Source organism: Talpa europaea, assembly GCF_964194135.1.
Source record: "Talpa europaea genome assembly, chromosome: 12".
Lineage (NCBI taxonomy): Eukaryota > Metazoa > Chordata > Mammalia > Eulipotyphla > Talpidae > Talpa > Talpa europaea.
In genome coordinates, this window is record NC_140079.1 from 70,238,257 (window position 1) to 70,254,666 (window position 16,410).

Consider the following 16,410-nt stretch of genomic DNA (forward strand, 5'->3'; position numbering starts at 1 on the left):
GTGTTTTATAGGTGTCCCTGCCCAAGGAGGAAGCAGTGAAATCAGTGTATTCCACAGTGCCTTGGAAAAGGTAAACACTCCTGACTTTTCACCTGTTGTCCTGTGTGCTCCCTCCCTGTCTGCCCAAGCTGGGGCAGCGGGCGCTCCGGGCTCTTCCTTCCCATCTCAGGACTGAGTGCTGACAGCTGTGGTCTCCAGTATGTCACATACACACAGAGCCCTGCCCCAGCTCCATGCCAGCCATGGGCCGTGATGCTAATCCCAACCTTAAATGCCGGTGCCCCCAGCCTCTGAACTCTGTGGAAACTCCAGCCTGTAATACCACACTGCTAGGTCACGTTATGAAAATTAGAAAACAGGTGCCGGCTCCGGGCAGACACAGACCCACAGCAGGAACAGACTGGCAAGCAGATGGAAAGCTGAAGCCCAGCTCCTGGTAGCTCTGTCAGCAATCGTCATGGGGAGCAGCCTGCAAAGTCTCTTGCAGTGGTCTCGGGATGGCCCCTGCCTGGAATACGCACGGAGGGAAAGTCAGTCTGGCCCAGGGAGGGGACTTGCCTTCTAAGGAGTGGATGATTGTGCCAGCACAGGGCCTCCCAGACTTCTTCACACCACAGCACATGTAGAAAGCAGGATTCTTATGGCACAGTGGGGTCAATGCTCAAGATTGCTCATGACTGGAGTTTCTTATGACCAAAGATGTGACTCTTCCCTTAACCCCAAGTGCCCAGCAGACTAACATTCGCATGCCTGTAATACACCATAGCACTCCACCGAGGAGGCCTGCCCACACTCAGTATATGTGAGAAGCTTGGTACAGGGCCTGTGCCAGTCCACACAGCACCCGGGAACCTCCCCAAATGCATGCCCTGAACTCGACTTGCCTTCTGTCTTGGAAACTTCTGTGGGGTTCCACCAGCGGAGGGGCATGGGGCAGTGCTGGGGGAGCCTGGGCTGGGACTGTCTGCCATGCAGACACTCACGAGGGAGGGTTGTAAAAGGCCCTTTGGTGGCGACCACACTGTTGGGCATTTTCTTCAGGTTTCAGAAGCCTTGTGGAATTTTCCATCCGGTCAAGCTCATCTTCTGTAACACTCTGTAATGATTAATTGATGGGTCCACTTGATGGGGCCCAGATATTTGATTAAACATTATTCAGTGTCTGTGAGGGTGTTATCACTGAATTTGAATGGATGGACTGAATAAAGGAGACACACACACACCAGTGTGGGTGGGCATCACCATTCCCATTGCAAGCTTAAATGGAACAAAGAGGCAGGTTGAGGGGGAGCTCTTTCTCTCTGCCTCACTGCCTTCTAGCTGGGATGTTGGTCTTCTCCTGCCTTTGAGCTTGGACTTGACTGGAACTTACACCATCACCTCTCCTGGTTCTCAGGCTTCTGACTCAGATGGGAACCATTACCATCACTTCTCTGGGGTCTCTAGTTTACAGACAGCAGATCTGGGACATCTTGGCCTGCATAACAGCATCATCATCATCACCATTATTATTATTATTATTATTTTCTCCATTTGGTTCTGTTTCTCTGCAGAACCAGACTACTATATACTCCAAGCAGCCTCAGCAAGAAGAAACCATACCTGCTGCTTCAATCGCTAAAAGGAATTGATGAGCTATTTTTCTAGTACTTGAAAGGGCTTTACTGTAACCCAAATATCAAAACAAGAGAACTTGAAGGAAGCAGAGTTATTCTACAGGGGGACACTCAGGAGGTGAAGGTGCAGGTGATGAAATTGGGGGCAGTTCCAGAGGCTCAGCCCACAGGGCATGGTGTTCAGCTGAGTTTTGTACCTTCCCCCACCCAGCTGCAGTGCTGAGAAACCCCCACCAAGTAAGCAGAACATTGGCGGGAACATCTGAGAAATTGTTTCCTGCGTATGTAGCAAATACAATCAGCCAAATTCTACATCCCATGAATAATCCCAGACTGGACAACAGAAATGGACTACATGCAGACAGGATGAAGTCACGAGTCCCAATGAATGAATCATTGTCATTGTGTTGGGGGCTACAAGGGCCCAAAGGGTAAGGCAACCTTCCTCTGCCCTGGTGAAATGAGGATGCAGCTCCAGCACTGCCACTGCAGTTAAATTCTGAACTCCAGAGTATAATGAGCCAGCATTGTAAGAAAAGACCTTTGGGGGAGACAGAGCTAAAGCCGAGCCTTTAAGAGTGGGTGGGATTTGGCGTAGAAAGAAGAGGGCTTCCAGGTGATGAACGCATGGAAAAAGCAGAGGCCTGGATTTGTATGATGATTTGGACACAGTCCCCCACCCCACAGACCCTACCCTACATCCCCACCTCTTATTCCTGACACCTCGTGCATGTCCATGGTCCTTTGTCTCTGCAGGTCCACACCTTGGCTGGAATGTGCCCCACCCCATCCACTTACACAACTTTGGTGCCCTGTTCAGGTGTCACTGCTCTAGGAAATCATCCTTGGAATCACTAGTTAAATTAATAGGCTCTTTTTTCCACTTAAGTTACAGGGAGACTTCTCCATGAGGTGCTGAGCCATCTAGGGGAGGCACAATTTGGTCATCACATAGCTGCTCCTCTTACCATTCTCATGTAGACTAAGTTGGTCTCTGTAATGCAGGTGGATGCTTCAGCCTCACTCCCATGTTCAAGGATTCTGTCAGTGGTATCTTGTTCCTGAATAGTTGTTCAGGAATAACTCAACCTCTGTCTCCATCCTGGTAACATCATTCTCCAATATTTTTTTAAAAATCACATTATCACAGGGACTGAAAGCTTTTTTAGAAATAGAAAATGTTGTATTTATACAACTTTGTGAATATAATTAATTCCACTAAACATATAATTTATGTAATTAAATTCCGCTTGCACAGCAAAAACATAAATTTTAGGGTATGTAACCACAATATGTAATTTAGGGTTTTTTTTCCACAAGTTTTAAAATTCCCCCAAAATGAAAATGTATATAGATAGCAAAATTTCCAATCATATTATATAGTTAAGATTTTTGTACCTAGCTCAGAAAAAAAGTAAATAAATATTTTTTTAAAAGTTGGTGCTGCTGGTGTGGGAAATGATCTTTCTTAGACCTCTGAGAGGAAGAGGAAGTCTCAGAAAGAATTGCTTTCAGTTATGTGATAGATGACAAGGCAGTGGAGTGTCTGGCACATCTCTGCTGCTGGGAGCATGAACTGGCTGTTCCAGTTTTTCACACTGATCTTCTGCCTTGGTCCAGGTAAATGTCAAAGTGACTCATGTAGTCACCGAGTGACTCTCTGATTTTTGTGCAGCTTGCCTTAACCTAAAACATTTTATATAGGTATCTATCTGTCTCTCTGCCGAGGTGCTGTGTGGGGTTCATGGTGGTGCCTGAGAAGATGCCTCCTTTACTTAACGTTGAAGATGGTTTACCTTGGCATGATTCCAAGTCAGCAACTTCAAGTATGTCCTCAGTTAAAGGAATTATATGCTGGGGCCTGGGAAATGACACTGTTTTGGGTTTATATCCACGCTGTTGTGGTGTGAAGAGTACAAAGTTTATATAAGTCTTCCTTCAAATTAGCTCCTCTCTTACTGTATAACTGCAGGTAGGTTGTTGTTTCTTCCTGAGTTTCATTATCCTAATTTAAAAAATTATAGTACAGTTTAGTCAAAATTGATGCTTCCAAACTAAACACTAAGTACAGATTTCTTAGCTTTTGCTAACTGTGAAATAAGTTCTCCACCTGTCACTTCCTTTGATGTAAATCAGAGCTACTTTGTCCACTCTGCTTTGAATGCTAAAGAGAAAAATGTGAGCTGGTCCTGCCTGATGTGCATTATGTGGAAAATTTGAAAGTTCATGTCTTGTCTGGAAAATTACAAGGGATCCATTGGGGTCGAAGAATAGGATTGTGGAGCAGGTGGGGCAGGACATGAGACAGGGAAGCTAGTCCAGACTCAGTCCTGCTGAGCAGCTAAAAATAGTCAATATTCATTGAATGGTTATTTTATCCCAGACACTGGGTCAAGTTATGTCTATGTATTATATAAACAAGTTTCCTGTGTTATATCCCCAAGTTCTATGCATTTATACTATTATTATCCTGATTTCTAAGTGAGGAGTTAAATGAAGTAAAATAATTTGCTCAAGTTTCATTAGCCCAGGGTGGAGGTGGTGGTGGTGGGGAGAAAGCAAGCATTTTTTAAAAATGAACAATGATGTAAAATATATATAAATTCAATAAATTTTTAAATTAAAAAAATTTCATTAGCCAGCAGATGGCAAGCTCTTGCAAAAGTTTTGAGAAATTGTGACAATTGAACCAATATGGCAGTAGTAGTAGCACATGAGAAAGGAGAGAAGCAGGAATCATCATAGATGTAAAATAAACTAGATTGGCTGCCAGTGGGAATGAGAAGAAAGGAGAATTCGGCAAGTCATTCAGTAAATATTCATTGGGCACCTACTGGGTGCCTGACACTGTTCTAGTTTCTAACAATACATCATGAACAAAGCAGGAAAAAAAAGTTTGCCTTAGCACTTCAGGAGGGAGAATGAACCTTAAGCAAGATAAATGAGTGAAATTGTACATTGGGTAGTGATGAATGGCAAGGGGAAATAATTCAAGAAGGGAAAGGGATATGAAGTGTGTGGGTGACAGTGAAATTTCAGACAGAATAGCCAAAAAAAGTGACAAAGTTGGGGAAGAAGGTGTTACAGGGCAGGTAGAGGGGCACCTAGACCCCACAAACCTGCCTACTCTAAATGGTTTCTGCCATCCGTCACATCAACACAAAACATATGAGACTGCAATTGGGAAGGAACTTTAATACAATTAGGAAACAATACAGGAAAGGCAAAGGATATAGTTTCTAAATCAAGCACCCAAAGTTACCTGTCCCCTCTTGGGTAAAAGTCCACTCCAACAGGATTGGCCCAGATCAAGTCCCCAAAACCTGCCACAGGTCTAAAGCACCTTCCAGTGGGGACCCTCAAAAAATAATCAGAAACAACCAGACAAGTCTGAAGGGAAAAGAGCAAAATCAAAATCAAGACAAAAACCGCCATTGTTACCTCCCCACAGGTCTCTCACCCATATCTGTGTCAATCAGTCCACAACCAAAAGGCAATCTACTTTTAAACCATATTACCCATTTTTGCATAAAATCAGAGCAGAATAACCAAACAGCAATTTTAGCTCACTTTGTTGGAATACTCCATATAGGATCAGAGCAAATTCTTGACATCCAGTCCACGTAAGCTTCAAGAACAAAGTTGGTCTCGCCAGACTCCACCTGGGCTTCCTCTTCTTGAGGGTACCAGGGCTTTTTTTCATTTTTTGGGTTGTCCAGTCCTGCCAATGGAGGCAAGCTTCCTCATCTTCTTTGGCGGTCTCTGGAACCCTACAAACAAAGCAACAAGTTCTCCTCTTGTTGGTTCAGCTCTGTTTCAACTTCCTGAAAGAACTCCACTCAAAACCACACAATGAAACACATCTCCAATTGTTTTTGTTTTAAGCAGACAAAATCCCTATAGAAGTTATGCAAATATAGACACTGACATGAGTAGTAAAAATTACTACCACTATTTTCATGCTGTGTTGGTATCAAGAGGAAAGAAAATGCAAACACAAGTTAGCTCTGCTGAAAAAAGAAAAAAAAATAATTTAACATTGGTGCAGGTCCTGGTCAGTCAAAACAAGAAAACTGTTGAATCAGAACAAAATGCAACAACATTTCCAGTATTATGTCAAAACTTAGGAAAAGTCAGGTGTATCTCCAACCTTCTATTCAGTGCTTTGTAGTAAAATTTTTTTTACCCATCAAAAGTTCTCTCAATAGGAATCTGTTGAGGCCTTCACCCCCTATTTTTTTTTACAGAAACAATTTCTGTAGATATCAAACAATTGAAGTATACAATATTATAAGGCGACAATCACCATCGACAATTTACATACATGTCAGGTACTGAGAGGTTGTATACACGTTTTAGAAAACCAATGTTAACATTTCTGTACATGTCAAAGATTTACCATTTTCCCAAGTGACAATGCTTCCCTTTTAGTTTTACTTTACCAGTTAAACCAAATAGGACAAATTCATCTAATGCCTTTCCCAGGAGAAAAGGGAGAAACTTTGTGGAGTGCCTCAGGAGCTCTACTGAGGTTCCACAAAATTTCCTTAGATCAACCAAATGACAGGCTACCAAATGTTTTACTTGAATTTAGATTTTTGGGAAGCTTTGCCATAAATATCAGAAAACAACAGCAAAAACAATATTCAATCTCTATGAAAGTGTTACAGGGCAGGGAGAGGGGCACCCCAGATCTCGCAAACCTGCCTACTCTTAATGGGTTCTGCCATCCGCCACATCAACACGAAACATATGAGACTTTAATGGGAAGGAACTTTAATACAATTAGGAAACAATACAGGTAAGGCAAAGAATATAGTTTCTAAATCAAGCACCCAAAGCTACCCATACCCTCGTGGGTAAAATTCCATCCAAATGGGATTAGCCCAGAGCAAGGCCCCAAAGCCTGCCACAGTCTAAAGCATCTTCCACTGGGGACCCACAGAAAAGGATCAGAAACAACCAGACAAATCTGGAGGGAAAAGAGTAAAATCAAAATCGAGACAAAAACCGCCACTGTCACCTCCCCACATCTGTGTCACCCAGTCCATGACCAAAAGGCAAGTGCAGTTTCTTCACATGTCTCGGCTCCATGTGCCTCCTCCAGGTCTCCTTCTGGCTCTCCATCCTGCTTCCTTCCTTCTTCAGTCTCCTCTGCAGCTGCTTCTCTCCCTGCTCAGTTCCACCCTCCTTTTGGGTGGAGCAGGGAACCTGGAAGCTCCCTATTTCCTGGGGACTACCCTGTTACAAAAGCACCGGTTTAGTTCAATAATACAATGCTGACAATCAAACCATAACCTTTGGGTTTTTTGTCATAACTGGAGACTTTTTTTAAAAAATGTCTATAGGCACCATGTATACCAATTTTTTTAACCTCTAGAGGCCAAGACAGTTAGACACAAGGACATACAGACATACAACATACATACAGACAATTTTTTTAGTTATGACACATGGAATATCTTATGTTTTTCCTCCATAGGCTCAGATAAAAATCTTTTGAGTAAAACTGCTGCACAGAACAATCTCCACAAAATCAAATCTCTTAGCAAGTCACTACAGACAAACTACACACAGACACACAGAATCTTGACAAAGCCCAAGCCGGTTTTTCAACAGCAAATCTACATATGAAACAAACACACTAGAGAAACCAAAAATCACACTTGTGCTTATAGTAGCCAGTGCCACAGAGAAGCCCAATTTCCCTATGAGGCTGACTAAACACAGACGGCTCTGTCCTAAATCACATTGGGTGCCAAATCTGGGGTCGCCAAATCTTTTAAAGGGCAGGGAGAGGGGCACCCCAACCCGCACACCTGCCTACTCTAAATGCGTTCTGCCATCTGCCACATCAACATAAAACATATGAGACTTTAATGGGAATGAACTTTAATACAATTAGGTAATGAAAAGTCGATGCAGGGGCCAGGAATGAGGAAGCCCACACAGAAAAACACAAGATGACCCTGACACCAGGACCACTGATGCCATCATACCTAAACTGAAGCCATAACAGGAGAAAACAACTTGGCTCCACCCAAAACAACTTTGTTCTGCCTAAACCTGTTTCCCCCCTGCCAACCCAGTTTTCCTGCCTAACCTCTCCTCCCCCTATAAAAGGGACATCGCTCCTCACCATGGGCGCTGCTTCACGGACGCCCACCTTGGGTCAGTGAGGTCCGCCAGGGCACAATAAGTTTTCCCTTCCTTTGAGAAATTTAGCCTGGTTCTCCTTTTCTTTACCACGCTGAACCTTTCATCTGGGGCATTGGCCAGGAATGTGGTTCAATCCCACGAGTGGACCCTGCCCATTGCGAACCCTCCACTCTCCCTCTCGTTCACTCTCTCTCTCTATACCTCTCCCCATGGAACTGGAAGCCAGGAAGCCCTCTGAGCTCACTAAGGCTTAACGGCCGCCGCTGGTATGCTACCCGGGGCACCCCTCCCTGCGGGAGAATGGGCTCTCGCTGCCTCTATTGCCATGTGAGCGGAGCAGAGACTTGCTCTAGTCCCTTATTGGGCTTTCCTGGTAACACCAATCCATGTGGCCACTTCCACCTCAACAACTTCTTCTTCTCATCTCCCTTGGAGAGGCTGTTGTAGAGCAACCCCGATACAAAACGGGGTGCCTGCCTGTGGGTCCTCACCCGCGCGCTTAAAAGGACTTATCAATGCTCTACTGCAGGCACACGTGAAAGGTTAATAAAAGGTTTATTTACAAGGGAAGGGGAAATGAGGAAAAGTACAGCTCTGGGAGAAAAGTGGGAGACAAAGTTTTAAATGAGTCCTACCCAATCCGCTGAGCAGGAATCCCAAAATGGCGCTCTCAGAGTTGGCCACCAGCCAGGAGCGGTGAAGCCAGGAGGCGAGCGATCGTGAGCCAGAGAGCGAGCAAGGCCCACGTGTTTGGTTTTTATATCCAACCTGGCTGCCCAACTCCACCCTCAGGTCCCAGCCACCCTTCCCTTGGTGGTGATGGGATTTGTCTTTCCCAATGTCCTGATGGCTTTGGTCTGGAGTGGGGGTGGAGTCCACAAAGCCTGTATGAGATTATCTCAGGACATCACTTCCCCCTAACAAGGCCATCCTCCTCTCCCTCCTTTTGGCCCACCTTCTCTTCCTAAGGCACTTCACCAAATAATCACAAAGAATGAAAAGACTCGGCCTGCCTGTGGACCACCAGCGCTTAACTCTTGACTCCCCCAGGGTGAGTTGTTGCCTCTAGGGTCCCTCGGATCAAGGAGGTCACTTCTTTTTATTCAGCGAGCGCTACCCCCTCCTGATCCGCACTTTCCATTTGGGGCTTCCTCTGAGGTGAGACGTCTCCTCAGGGGAACTGTTAGGGGGAAAGGATGTCCTGAGCTAATTCCATGCAGGCTTTGTGGACCCCACCCCCACTCCAAACCAAAGTCATCAAGACATCAGGAAAGACAAATCCCGTCACCACCAAAGGGAAGGTGGCTGGAACCTGAGGGTGGAGTTAAGCAGCCAGGTTGGGTATAAAAACCAGACACGTGGGCCTAGGGGGGCTCGCTCTCTCGCTTGCCTCCTGGCATCACGGCTCCTGGCTTGCAGCCAGCTCTCAGAGTGCCATTCGGGATTCCAGATCGGCGAATCAGGTAGGACGCATTTAAAACTTTGTCTCCCACTTTTCTCCCTGAGCTGTACATTTCCTCATTTCCCCTTCCCTTGTAAGTAAACCTTTTATTAACCTTTCACGTGTGCCTGCAGCGGAGTATTGATAAGTCCTTTTAAGTGCGTGGATGAGGACCCACAGTCAGGCACCCCGTTTTGTATCGGGGCTGCCCTGTAACAGTTCGACCAGCACCTTCCATTTGGGGCTCTCTCTGAGGTGAGATGTCTCCTCACAGGGACGACCTGTCCTATTTCTTGGAGGCAAAGAGGACCGCGGGATGCCACCTTCCCCTTTCACTCTCCCACTCAATTTCCTGAGGATCGGGCCAGGGACGCTGGGACGCCGGCCTCCCTCCCCGACCCTCCATTTGAGATCCTAACAGGGACACTCACTATGGGATCAACACAATCGTGCATTCTAGCAGACACCCCCTTGGGGTGCCTCCTAAAGGCCCTTGGTCCTCTACATTTAAAGCTGGATGTGAGATCTAAGCACCTCATTTTTATTGCACCACGGCCTGGCCCAAATATGAATTGGACAATGGCTCTAGGTGGCTGAAAATGGGCTCTTTTGGCCCCAAAATTCTAAACGACTTAGACAACTTTTGCCGTAGGCAGAAAAAGTGGCCCGAAATTCCCTTAGGGCCAGGCTATCTTTCTCTTATGCTCCGCCCCTTCCCTCCCTCCTGAAAACCTGCCATATTTTCAAAGTCTTGCGAGTCCTCTCACTCTTCGCCCTCTCCAAACCCCTCTTCTGCGTTCTCTAATCCTCTAAAAAAAGCGTCTTGGCTCTTTCACTACCTACACCCAAAAATTTCGTTATCTTACCCAAGTCTATGACCTTACAAGTCGTGCTTTACGTGTTATATTCTCTTCCACCCTGACCTGTAATAAAAGGAACGTGTTTTTCGGTCTGCTCAAGACCATGCAGATCAGATCCACTTAACTAACACAACCATGCCCTCCGGCCCTGAAGCAGTTCCCTGCCAGGTGCCTGGCTGGGAATTCCGGACTAACATTGATGCGGGTTGCCGGGGGCTGGGCTCACCTAGACCATTTTATTACCTGTCCCCTAGCTGGTGTCCAATTCAGCAGCGCCTAAACCTATAAACTTTCATAAGCTCAGGAAGATTACCCAGTCTGCCTCAAAAAACCCTGCTGCCTTCCTTAGCCACCTGACAGAGGTGCTCCAGCACTATACCAGGCTTGACCCTGACTCGCCTGGAGGCGCCACAGTAGCCATTTTATATCTCAGTCAGCCCCAGACATTAGAAAACAGCTTAAGAAGGCTGAGGATGGTCCTCAAATCCCTATCCGGGATCTGCTGAACATGGCCTTTACAGTATTTAACCGGGAGGAACAGGACAGGGCAAAGAGGGAACTCCGTAGTCACCAGAAGGCTGAGCTTCAAGCTCAGGACATAGTAGCTGCCTTGAGACTGCCAGGCCCTGCTCCTCCAACGACCACAGCACCTGCCGCCCGACAGAGGACAACAATGGGCCCCATGGGCCCCAACCGACTGCTGCTGGGAGCCTGCTTCAAGTGTGGCCTGGAGGGCCACTGGTCCAAACATTGCCCCAACCCCCACCCTCTGCCAGAACCATCTGGGGTCACTGAAAAAGTGACTGTCCCACCATGCCTGGCTGTGGTGGGCCTGGCCTTGGTGGGCCAGTCCTTCCAGTCCCTGCAACCCTGCCACCGGCGGTCTTGGACTGAAGAGGCCCGGACTCAACGACTCCGATAACCTTCGAGGAGCCCAGGGTAACAGTCAAGGTAGCAGGTAAGTCCATCTCCTTTCTGGTTGACACGGGGGCTGCCTTCTCTGTCCTCCCCTCCTATTCCGGTCAAGTTTATCCTTCTCAGGCCTCGGTTATGGGTGTTGACAGCCTTCCTTCTCAACCCAAGACAACCAGTCTGCTCTTTCCTAGTCATGCCTTCTTGCCCCACACCACTCCTGGGTCGTGACCTCCTAACCAAACTCGAGGCTACTCTCCCATGGTTCTAAGACCCTAGTGTTGCTCTCACCCTTCACATCCAAAATCTCCTAACCCTTCTCAGGACTACCCTCTGTCTCCTTCCACTGTCGACCCCATGGTCTGGCATACCTCTACCCCAGTTGTGGCCACTCACCACCCCCTACAGAGTGGTCATGGGCAACCCAGGTCACCCAGACCAATTTCTATATACAGCCTCCTGGCTTACTATAGTCCTTTCCCAGCCACCTTGGTTAGAATTTGCAGTACAACCTCTTTCTGTTTTACAACCTCAGCTGCAACCTTTTAAATCAAAATGAGTCTTTTCATCCACTGATGATAAAGAACAGCCACAACCATATGCCTGGGCACCCTGAAGGCCCCCCTTGTATCCTCCTCTACCGGCCTCCCAGGAATCCCACTTGAGTGAGCCCCATCTACTTACTCCATCTAAATCTGAGTCTCAACTGTCTCCTGCTAGTCCTGACTCTCTGGAGCCAACAGTTCTTATGTCCCAGGTGGTAAAACGTGTAAGTTGCAAGGAACAAATAGAGAGGCTCTCTAGCTCCCCTTTAAAAAGACTCGGGGACCAGTATATTAGAATCCAAACAACCAGCCCTACTCCACCATGGACCTGCTCAGCTGAAAAATCCACACATCTTCCTACTCCAGCAAGCCCTAGGTTATGATCAATCTCAGTCCCGCAGTGAGCACGCCTAGAATCCAGTGTCACCTGGAAACCTTTTCAGCTTGGGATTCTTACACAGTGTCAGCCCAGCTGGGATTTCCCCTTTCAAAAATCCTTACAGACAGCCATCCACCCCTCTTCCTCCCACAATTCAAAACCCTACAGGGTGACCTTAGCCAAATTGAAAACATTAATATTGCCCAACAGATGCAGGCTTTGGACACCATTCTCTGCCAGTTAAATCACTGGAAACAGGAACAAAAAGCTACAATAAATATCTATCTTAAATTTGTGTTTTTTTCATCATTGTTTAGATGGTGTTAAATTCCCTTATAAAACTAAGGTTTTGTAAATGCAAGTAAGGGGAGATATGTGTGTTGGAAAAAAAAAATGTATTAAAGATAAATATTCTAAAGCTCCTTAAAATAATTTAAAGTAGAATGGGTAAAATGAAATGATATTAGAAAGGAAGAAAGCAAAAGAAAGCATTAAAGGTCTGAGAGAGATTTTGGTGAGAAATCGTGTGTACTCAGGAGTCTCCCCCTCCTCCAACACATTCATGGACTTGTTCATGGACTTGCTCATCTGACCAGCAAAACCCCCTCTGACCAACTCTTTGTCAGCTGAAGCTGGGGCCAGGATTACCAGACTTGGACCAGCACTCCCTTACTACCATGGATCCTGCCCCTAGTAGGCCCGGTGATAATGATCATGCTTTTCTTTGTTTCTACACCCTGTTTTCTCTGTTTTATCCAGGCAAAGATCTCTGAGATGAGCCTTAGCTATCCCAGACCCGGAAAAGCCATTCCTGTTATTGACAGATGAGCAACAGGGTCCCTGTGGACAAACAGTATGTATGCGAGCACTTGAGCCCAACTCAGGTACCTATCACTGCGCCCCTAGTCCAGGTTCCACTCGGCCTACACTCTTCTGACTCTCCCTCCTCTGTTCCTAATCCCATCTCTCTCTTTTTTTTTAAGAGGCCTGTATTTTTATTTATTTATTTATTTGTTTGTTTGTTTGTGTGTGTGTGTTTGTTTTTATTTATACATGCACTGGGCACAGTCAGAAGCGATGGAGGGAGGGTGAGAGAATTCACCAGAGCCAGAGCTGGGAGCAGAGCAGGCAGAAGGACCAAAGTACACTGCTGAGTTGAGCAGCGGGCGGCAGGAGAGGTCTGCGCGCCATGTGGGACCCTCCTCTGGTGGCCGGGGAGGAGCCGGGATCGAACCGGCGCTGCAGAGGCCACGGGCAGCTTTGCAACTTTGCAACCCAGCGCTCAACCTCTGCGCCACCCACTGGGGAGGCCCCTAATCCCATCTCTTAAAGCCACTTCCCGTTCTTCTGTCTATGCCTGGCAATTCCAGATCAGCGCAGCCTCGGGCAAGGTATTACCACTCATAGGGCCTCTGATCCTAAACTCCTTATTTTTGCTTTTTGCCCCATGCCAGATTCCCCAACTCTCAGTCCCCCCTATGGAACTCCAATAGATACCTCCTTAGAAAAACGTCTGGGTCTTTAGCATCATTACAAAGACAGCTCACCTCCCTGGCACAGGCCACGCTCCAAAACCGGCGGGCTCTGGACTTGTTAACGTCTAATAAGTGTGGTACTTGCCTGTTTCTCAGGGAAGAATGTTGTTACTATATCAATGAATCTGTTCCAGATTTTCAGCTTCTCCAATGTTTACCTTGACTGTAGTCTTTTGTGCCAAATGGCAATGGGTAGCACATTTGCCTCTCAATGGTTATGAAGAATACCCTCTGCATAGCTACTTTTCCACTTGAGAGTGCTGACTTAGTTAAAATAAGGCAGGTGCCTTCCATCAGTTCTCAGACAGCACCCAGACAGGTCAAAACAGACAAATATAATTCTTACAGAATAATGGCAGCCTTCTGGAATTGAGGACTATGATCTTAGCAGTGTGCAACCAAGCCAGGGAAGGGGAAAGCAAATAAAATGCTGCAAAGCTCTCCTCTCAATTTTAAATTGCTTCTTTCTTGATTTGGTTGCTTTTAACCTTTGACTACTTTATACAATTTTGTCAAAGTTGATTCAGGAAGTGTTTGTTATTCTTTATACTATTATCTTATTTATTTATTTATTTATTGGTGTTTCTATTGAGGGATAGGCCATTATAACTACTAACACTGTGTCTTTTTTTTTTAAGATTATTTATTTATACAAGAACTGGGGTACAGGCCAGAGGTGTGGGGGTGTGTGAGAGGATTTACCAGAGACAGAATGGGGAGCAGAACAGGCAGGCAGACCAAAAACACTGCCGAGGGGAGCAGCAGGTGAGACAGCAGAGGTCTGTCGTGCCACATGGGTATCTCCCTGGCCGGCCGGGAATTGAACCAGCACTGTTGAGGCTACAGACAGCTTCACAGCTCTGCACTCAACCTGCTATGGCACTAGGATGCCCCTATTGTGTCTTATTGACTGATGTCACACATCCTAGACTTTTGGTCAATAATTTCATCAAAGTAGTCATTATTCCCCTGATATCCCTCACTCCTTTTCACCGGTAGAATTCACAATGAGGAGGTTGTGGATGAACTTGACAGTAGGAGTTTCAATAGAGTCGGGAGAGGCCTTGGAAAGCGTTGATTTGAGAAATAAGGGAACCGAAACATTGACCATGGTGTCATTTCAGTAAGACTTGCTTTTTTTTTTTTTTTTTCATTTTCTGTAGGGTTTTTTTTTAATTTTAATTTTTTTATTTTTATATTCCCCAAACAATTGCAACCCCTTTATTTTGACCCCAATACCTCCCTCCCCGCCCCCCTCCCCTCATAAAGTGTCTCTGGTTCATAGTTGTTTGTTGATTTTCACTTTCTTATAGATATTCATTTTCCTGGTCCCTTATTTAAGTTTTCTAGATTCCTGCTATGAGTGAGACCATCCGATATTCTTCTTTTTCTTTCTGGCTTATTTCGCTGAGCATGATCCCTTCCAGCGCCATCCATGCACCTGCACCCCTATGTTTATAGCAGCACTGTTTACAATAGCTAAGCTTTGGAATCAACCCAAATGCCCAAAAATAGATGACTGGATCAAGAAGATGTGGTACATAGACACCATGGAATATTACTCAGCATTCAAAAAAGATAAAGACATGCAATTTGCAGCAACATGGAAGACTTGCTTTTAATGGGAGCAAAGAAAGAAGAGAGTGTTTAGCAGAAGATGTGCAACATTTGGAATTAAGTTACAAAGTATATTTGTGTGTTCCTCCACTCATCAGGGAGAAACTGGTGAAGCAGGATGGAAGGAGGAAAAAGGAGAGAATCTGAAGAATAAGGGGAAGAACCACTTTTAACTTAGAGCTGCCATATTACTCCTCCTGGTAAACAAATATTTTTTCTTTCTCTGTTCTGCTTAATTTCCATAATTATTTGTCTTTCAGTGCACACAGAATAATTCTTTTTCCTACATAAAGAATTCCATTTGTTTTTCATCTCTGTCTCCAATTCCAGATTGCAGGAATTTTTAAGAAGCATGCACTTTTTTAAACTAACATCAATTTTATTTTATTTTTTTAAGATTTATTTTTTATGCATACAAGAACTAGGGTATAGGCCAGAGGTACGGGGGCGGGGGGGGGGGAAGTGAGAGGATTTACCAGAAACAGAGTGGGGAGAAGAACAGGTAGCTGTACTGAAATACACTGCTGAGGGGAGCAGCAGGAGAGACAGGAGAGGTCTGCCATGCCATGTGTGTTAGCTCCATGCTGCAGTAGCTGGGGATTCCTTCATAGTGCTGATGCTTAACCCCTTGTACCACCAGGGAGGCCCCTAACATCAATTTTATTATTTTAAGTTATTTTTCTTATCTTCACTTCAATCATTTTTGAAAAAAGTAGGAGAGGTAAAGAGAAAAAGAGAGAAGAAAACAGGAAGAAAAAGAATTCTGTTCAAAACCTGAACGTCTCCTGATGAACTGAAGATCTGAATTAGGTGATAATAATTGACTCTGAGCAATAGCTTAAAAAATATATGCATCCTATGGTACATATGCAGAATGGAATATTACTCAGCAATCAAAAAGGTAAACTCATGCTATTTACAGCAACATGTATGGAGCTGGAAGGGATCATGCTCAGCGAAATAAGCCAGAAAGAAAAAGAAAAATACTGGATGGTCTCACTCATAGCAGGAATTTAGAAAACCTAAATAAGAGACCAGGAAAAAGACTAATTATAATCAAGTTAAAATCAAAATCAACAGGCAGGGCCTCCCCGGTGGCACAGCAGTTGAGCGCTGGGTTGTAAAGCTGCCCGCAGCCTCTGCACCGCAAGTTCGATCCCCGGCTGCTCCCCTGCCATGGGACGAGGGTCCCACATGGCGCACAGACCTCTCCTGCCGCCCGCTGCTCCCCTCAGCAGTGTACTTCTGTCCTTCTGCCTGCTGCGCTCCCCGCTCTGGCTCTGATGAATTCTCTCACCCTCCCGCGCTTCTGACTGTACCCAGTGCATGTATAAACAAAACAAACA